Source organism: Nycticebus coucang, chromosome 20, assembly GCF_027406575.1.
Source record: "Nycticebus coucang isolate mNycCou1 chromosome 20, mNycCou1.pri, whole genome shotgun sequence".
Classification (NCBI taxonomy): domain Eukaryota; kingdom Metazoa; phylum Chordata; class Mammalia; order Primates; family Lorisidae; genus Nycticebus; species Nycticebus coucang.
In genome coordinates, this window is record NC_069799.1 from 30739559 (window position 1) to 30747039 (window position 7481).

At 40.2% G+C, this 7481-nt stretch overlaps 1 pseudogene; it reads left to right on the top strand.

Annotated features, from left to right (window-relative positions):
* The first annotated feature begins 1267 nt into the window (after nucleotides 1–1267).
* On the top strand, nucleotides 1268–2443 carry LOC128572731 (52 kDa repressor of the inhibitor of the protein kinase-like; annotated as a pseudogene).
* Nucleotides 2444–7481: the final 5038 nt, after the last annotated feature.

The window sequence follows — 7481 nt, forward strand, 5'->3', positions numbered from 1 at the left end:
AAAATCTATAGGGAAAATGTTAAAATTAAAAACAAAAAGAAAAACAAAAAAGCAAAAAACGAACCCCCAAAGAAAGCAATGTGTATATATATCTTGGTAGATATTGTCTGGGCAACAAGTGATCTTCTAGGATATGAGATGTTAATCACAGTGCTGGTACAGCTGTATGAGATGGAGATTGGAGGCCTCTGCTGATTTCTCAAACCCCGCAGGGTGGAGATTCTAAATCTCTCCTCTGCCCACTTAAAGACACTTTAAACTGCTAACCTTGGCTAAGCAGAAGCTTTCCCAGAAAAGCACTTGTCACTGGTATCATTCCTGAAGTGGCTATCCATTTCCCAGGGTGCCATAACCAGTATCACTTTATGCTCCTGAGGGCTAAGGCTGTAAGGCATCTCAGTCCCTGCCTTTAGGCTGCTCAGTCACTATATTACTTGCTCCCACCTGATCCTTGCTCTGTGACGCTGAGGGCGGAGCTTGCCAGGTCTGTTCTCCCATAATGGCTCCATGCACGCCACAGCCAAACACTATTAGCTCTGTCTGGCTCAGCAGCTCAGTCTTGGGCCCTAGACAACACTTAAATTCCTCTGAACTCTTGCCCAAGTTCTCCCAAGGTCGTTCAACTGAGTGCCAAGTCCAAGAAAAATAAAACAACTCACAGGTAAGGCCTTTCCACTTTGCAATCTCACTGCTGCTCTACTTAGAGCTGCTGGCAGGATTAGACCGAATGAATACATGCAAACACTTGCCAGTTCTCCACTGTTTTTGTCCTTCTCATGGGGTCCAGAAGCCTAACACTGACTCACTGTGTCCCCAAACGGATGTTTCTGGGCAGATCCCACCAGCCAGAGATGCTGGACTCTTCTCTCCCTGGATTCACTGTGCCCAGTTGCAAGAAAGCTGTTAATCGGCAGCCATCTTAGTATGTTATAACCTCTAGGGAAAAATTCTTTTCCTTAACTTTTCTAGCTTCTAGAGGAGGCCTACATCCATTGGCTTGAGGCCCTCTTCTTCCATCTTTAAAGCCAGCAATGTAACATCTTATTCATTCTCTTCTTCCCCTTCCTTCTCACCACTTTTCTCATCATGTCTCCTCTCTGATATCAAGAAAACATTAATCAGCTTCTTGCTTGTCCTCCCCTACCCCATGAACCATGCTTGCCAGTGGGCCTGCCAGCCTGGCTCCCCTCCCTAGCCCCTATGGGCGGGTGGACTGCCCTGAAGAGGCGGGGAGGAGAGGGCTTTGTCAGCCTGCAAGCTGGTGCTGATGCCCAACTTCCGTGCTGCCCCCAACTGCACATGGAAGAGTACCTAGTCCAACCTGGCCTTCTTCGGGTTCCCACGTAATCTGGCCAGATGCCAGAAGTGGGTGGAGAATTGTAGGAGAGCAGACTTAAAATATAAAACATCTGATCAACTAAATGAACTATCGATTATGTGCCAAACAGTTTGAGACCTCTATGATCTGTAGAACTAGCTTCTACGGACAGTTCTTCGAGATAATGCAATACCAACAATATTTGATCTTACCAGTCATTTGAACAATCCACACAGAAGACACAGAAAATGAATAAAAGAATTGAGTAAAGATGAAACCAGGGCTCTGAAACAAAAAAAAATTGATGAAACTTCTGAACAGGAACCAAAACATAAAGAAAACAATAACAGCAATGCTCAGAACACCAGTACAGAAGAGGGGGGTGAAGAACAGGATGAGGACATTTTACCTCTAACTCTTGAAGAGAAGGAAAACAAAGAATATCTAAAATCTCTACTTGAAATTTTGATTCTTATGGGAAAACAAAACATACCTCTAGATGGACATGAGGCTGATGAACTCCCAGAAGGTCCCTTTACTCCTGATAACTTTCAAGCGCTGCTGAAATGCCGGATACACTCTGGTGAAGAGGTTCTGAGAAAGCGCTTTGAGACAACAGCAGTTAATACATTGTTTTGTTCAAAAATACAACAGAAACAGATGCTAGAAATCTGTGAGAGCTGCATTCGTGAAGAAACTCTCAGGGAAGTGAGAGACTCACGCTTCTTTTCTCTTATCACAGATGATGTAGTGGACCCAGCAGGGGAAGAGCACCTACCGGTGCTGGTGAGGTTCGTGGATGAATCTCATAACCTGAGAGAGGAATTGGTGGGCTTCCTGCTTTATGAAGCCGATGCAGAAATTTTGGCTGTGAAATTTCACAGGACAATGACTGAGAAGTGGGGGTTAAATATGGAGTATTGTCGTGGCCATAAAACCAGAATATGTCTTCAAAGACAAGCACCTACATGTGCACTAAAATTTTTAAGTTTACATGTTTCAGTTGTGTTGGGACCTGAATTTTAACAGTAAGAATTGTTGACCAACAATAGACACTAATCCTGAGAATTTATGAAATTGGCCTCAGAACTGATCTCAGACTGATCAATACAGATCAGTTAACCATAGCTAGGAAAACAGTAAATGAAAGAACAATGGAGAATGATATAATTTATTCCTTATAAAGTGTGTATTTATAAACTTATAGGAAGTATTCAGAAGAATAAACACTGTTAAGTTTCTTCTATGAATCATTGGAGGAAAGTAAAGATTTTCTCCTCAAGTACATCGATATAACTTGACATTTTTATTGTATCAGGACTCTGCTACATACCTCATTCCTGAGTATGACTATGGTCACATTTAAAGTACTCCACTTGGAAAGGTACATACTGAAGCCAGTGCCTAATCTACCCTTCAATGCAATTTTGTAAGTCTTTAGTTTTCTCTGAATGTCCATCATGGCTGCTGTTGTATTACCCTTGATATTCAGAATGTCAGTAAAATATATTTTTAAAAAAATATCTTCTGCTCCTGGGTGGTGCCTGTGGCTCAAGGAGTAGGGCGCCGGTCCCATACGCTGGAGGTGGTAAGTTCAAACCCAGCCCCGGCCAAAAACCACAAAAATAAAATATATATTTCCTGCTCCAATGGTGCCACCGCTCAGTGGATAGGGCACCGGTCACAGACACCAAGGCTGGCAAGTTCAAACCCAGCCCAGGCCAGCTAAAACAATGATAACTGCAAAAACAACAATAACAACAGAAAATAGCAGGGCATTGTGGCTGGCACCTATAGTCCTAGCTACTTGGGAAGCTGAGGCAACAGAATCACTTGAGCCCAAGAGTTTGAGGTTGCTATGAGCTGTGGTACCAGGCACTGTATCCAGGGCGACAGCATGAGCCTTTGTCTCAAAAAAACAAAAGTTGTACGGGTCTCTGGGAGGCTGAGGCAGGTGAATTCCCTGAGTTCCCGGGTTTGAGACCAGCCTGAGCAACAGCAAGACCCTGTCTTGAAAACAGCCAGGCATTGATGTGGGGGCCAGTAGTCCCAGCAACTTGGGAGACTGAGGCAAGAGAATCACTAGAGTACCCCAAGAAATTGAGGTTGCTGTGAGCTGTGAGACTACAGCACCCTACAGAGGGTGACATATTAAGACACAATCTCACACACACACACAAAAAGGAAGAAATTTCCAAAGGTTTGTTCATTGTTCTGAGTCAAACTCTAACATTTTCCCAAGGACATACAAAAACACACAATAACAAAAATAAACAAAATGCATCAACACACCAACACAAGTCAATGAGAACACAACTGTGAGACAGTGATAGACCAAGATTATGGAAACTTACTGAGTGGTTTGTACAGGGTTGCCACTGTAAGTGCACAGTGGCAGGTTCACAAACATAATTCTCAGATCTCACATAAATTTCTTTATAATTACAAAAAGAAATAAAAATTAAGAAAATCACATTTTGAACACACACCCTCGCCAACATGGCGGCGCCCAGTTGGGGCTCGTTCATCCACTGCGTGTTCTGGCTAGGACTGGGGCTGTGCCTTAGCCAGGTAGTATTTAGCTCTACAATGTTTGGGGATCTATTTGGAAAAGATTATTCCAGTGTGACAAATAGTATGGACAAGGGAAAAAATTAAACACTAAAGTTTTGGAGCCACGTGCTCCTAGAGAATTCACCAATTTAAGCAGAATCAGAAATCATGGTGGATCCTGTCATCTCCATTCCCTTCTTCGGACACTTCATTTCACACCTGAATTCAGAGCTTTATTTTGTCTTGGTCTAGAAGAGCTTGGTTTGTTCAAAGATAAGGATAATCCTGGTGCAAAGCTTTGAGTCATACCTTTGCAGTGACAATGCTTATTTGCTCCGCTTTTGGTCCTGGACCAGGAAGCTGCGTCCACACACCTCACTGATGGCTGCGGAGAGACCAGCAGTGATGTGAGGCAACATGATGCTGTGGCCATGACCTCATCAATTGTTTGTAGAACAGAACCATCATTAAACATGGCAGTGAGAAGCAGGTGAATATGCCAGAGTCTTTTAGTCATAAGTTTTATCATAAATTAAAATTCCTATAATTTAACCTGTGTGCTATACCATATGAGATTAAAGTGTTTATTACTAGAAATTTTTATTGCATGTTTACTCTCACCTAAGTCATGAAGCGTATGATCTAGAGTTATTGTGAACTGAAGGAAACAAATTACTTGAAACTTAATCCTTGATTCAGTACTTTAATACTTGGAAAATGGATTTGGCAAATTTTACAAATAGAAGACTATAGCCTCAGGAAAGAACCCAATGTATTCATTGGGTTGGAATACTGTCATGAAGGTTAATTAGGGAACTAATAAAAATAAAATATATTGAGAAATCTTCAAATTAACACAGATATATAATTAAATTTTTTTTGTATTTTCCATCATTGCTTTAATGTAAATATTGGCCCAGTAAAGATGACATCACTTTAAAAAGCTTATTTTGAACATATGTTTATATCAGATCACACAATTTTAGAGTAGTGGGTTCAAAACTGATTTTTTACTGTTATCCCAAAATACTCAGCAAATAATCTTGAACATGTTCAGGGTATAACTCTAGAAAATATTTGCTGAATGAGTTAGTCTTCTCTGACTTACTTTTTTATTTTTCCTTTTACATATATATGAGTTTATTAGGTTTTCACCCTTGTCACAAAATGAAAACGGCTTAAAATTCAACAATAACAATGTTCAAGACAAGGACTAGAAACAAAAACCTCGCAAAGAATGAACGAAGATAAATACATTAAGAAAAGAAATCAGACGATTGCTGCATCAAAATATCAAGCAATAATAACAACAATGCCAAGAAAGCAACATTCACATTGTCAAATGAGAGTATGTCCACTATAGAATGCTTTGACTCTGAGGCTCAGCATGGAGTCATCAGTTAACCTATAACTATATAATTAAATTATAAGTTAACCTATAACCCTATAATTAAATTTTACATTTAGTTTATTACTTTCATTTAGAAAGGTCATTTATATGTGTATGCTTAGGTATACTCATTATATCTAAATCATATGTATTATACACAAAGTTATTATAAAAGTATTTTAATTAGTATCACCTTCAGTTTTTTCTAATGACTACCCATTTATTCTAACCAGATATTAGAAATCAGAATAAGATATGAGAAATTTGTTCATGTAAATATAATAATCTCTGCTTGCCCTACAAATGTTATACAACCAGTGGTTTCACCACTGAACAGTAATCCTTTACTGTTAATATGTTTATTCTAGCAACAGTTAAAGAAAGTTTCTGTGTTTTATTCTATGAGTAGAAAATTAAATGGTATTTTCCGAACTTGTTAATTGGTATTTGGGAATTATGTCTTTTTATTTTTTACTTTCCAAGAAAGCATTGGGGACAAAAAAAATACCTTTTGGCCCCATAGGCTGTGCAAATAGAAGCTTTTTCAGTTTGGAAATACATAGTAATTAAGACTTTGTGTCTGTCTTTGAGATACTGTATGACTGACTTAGCTATAATAAAATAATTCACAAAATAATTTCAAACAATGTATATAAAGCACATTATAAATTAAAGACATTAACTTTAAGCAAAATAAAAAAAAATTAAGAAGTGTTGTTACTATTTGCTATTTGGGTAACAGATTGACTCTCATCTGTATTTGTAGCATGTTATTCCACAGCACAAACTTGTGAAAGCCATATCTCATAAAATTGTCAATCAAAGGGGCTATGTCTACTAATGCTTCCTGTTTCAGAGGGTGCGAATATTTTTGGTATTAAGTGAATCTCTACTGGGGTAGTGCTGAGGTTTCCCAGGGGAAAGCTCTTCCCAGACAGAGAAATTTAACTGGATGTTGATTTCTTCTGGCCATTACTGCTCATCCTCCAGACACTAGAGTAACATCTACCAGGTGTGTTCATGGAGTACCTTCATGAAAAGGCTATTGTTTTCTAGAGAATCAGTAATCGTGAGTATTTAATTTAGACAATAATTCTCTCCCCAACAATAGACAAGGAAATCAGGCATCTAAAGGAACTGATGAGTCAACTTTTTCTGCAATCTAACACGTAAGAGGTTGAAGAAAGAATTTGTGTTCCAGCTGTCCTGTCACTGCTGATACAGAACCAGCTTGCTTAGTCAGAGAGGAGAGTGAAGTATTAAGTAACGAATATGTAGCCCCACTATTTATTAGAAAGCCTTGGCCCACAGCTTTCCATAGGTAAAAAGAGAGTAGACTACCCTTAGTGCTTGGCGTCCCTAGAGCCATTGTACCAAACAGTTGGCTGCCCATGAAGGCATCATTGTCATGGACCAAGTATTACCTGTGGACAATGTTGTGCCCATCTCAGGTTGCCAGAGTGGGCTGAGATCTGCATTTTCTCACTCAGAGTCCCATGGTCAGATTCCAGTGGCAGGTGGCATTCCTTAACAAGCATGCACCCACTTTCAACCCTCAATTCCTGAGTTTCAGACTTACCTCTGCCTGGGTACCTCTTTTTAGTCTTTGCCTCACCAAGTCCAGGGCATCTCTCTAGTAGTGAGGGGATGGCCCCAGCACAGGCTGTTTCCTGAGCCATTCCTGACTCCAGGAATCCATAGTCATGGTGCAGGAAGGGCTCTGGCCTGCTGGCTTCTTGCCTGACCCTAGAGTAACTCTGTCCCTGACAAATTTCTTCCCTAGTGGTAGCAACCATTTCAAAAGCTTCCTTCTGTTCTTGGGCACTGATGCTGGCCTGGCTATCTCTTGCTGTCTCTTCATCCCAATTCTCCTTATCAAGACCTTAAAAATCTGGTTTAATGTTCTCCTTGTGGAGCCAGACACCCTTTTGTATGCTTTTGAATATCAGGCCCAACTGGAGGATGATGAGCATTGTGGAGATGGAAAAAAAAAAAAAAAAAAAGAAGGAAATGGAGCAGGGGTAGGTAAGGCGCTACATTACCTGGAAAGCAAAGAGAGTGAGAGGTGTAAGTGTGATAAGTACTGTGCATCAGGCAGCGTGAATTCACAATGTCTAATGTTCCATTACCTTATCTTGCTGAAAATGTACACTTTCTTCCCAGATTTTGGCACTAAAATGTCACATTCGGGGAACAGATGTCAAGTGTGTGTTCCCTGGT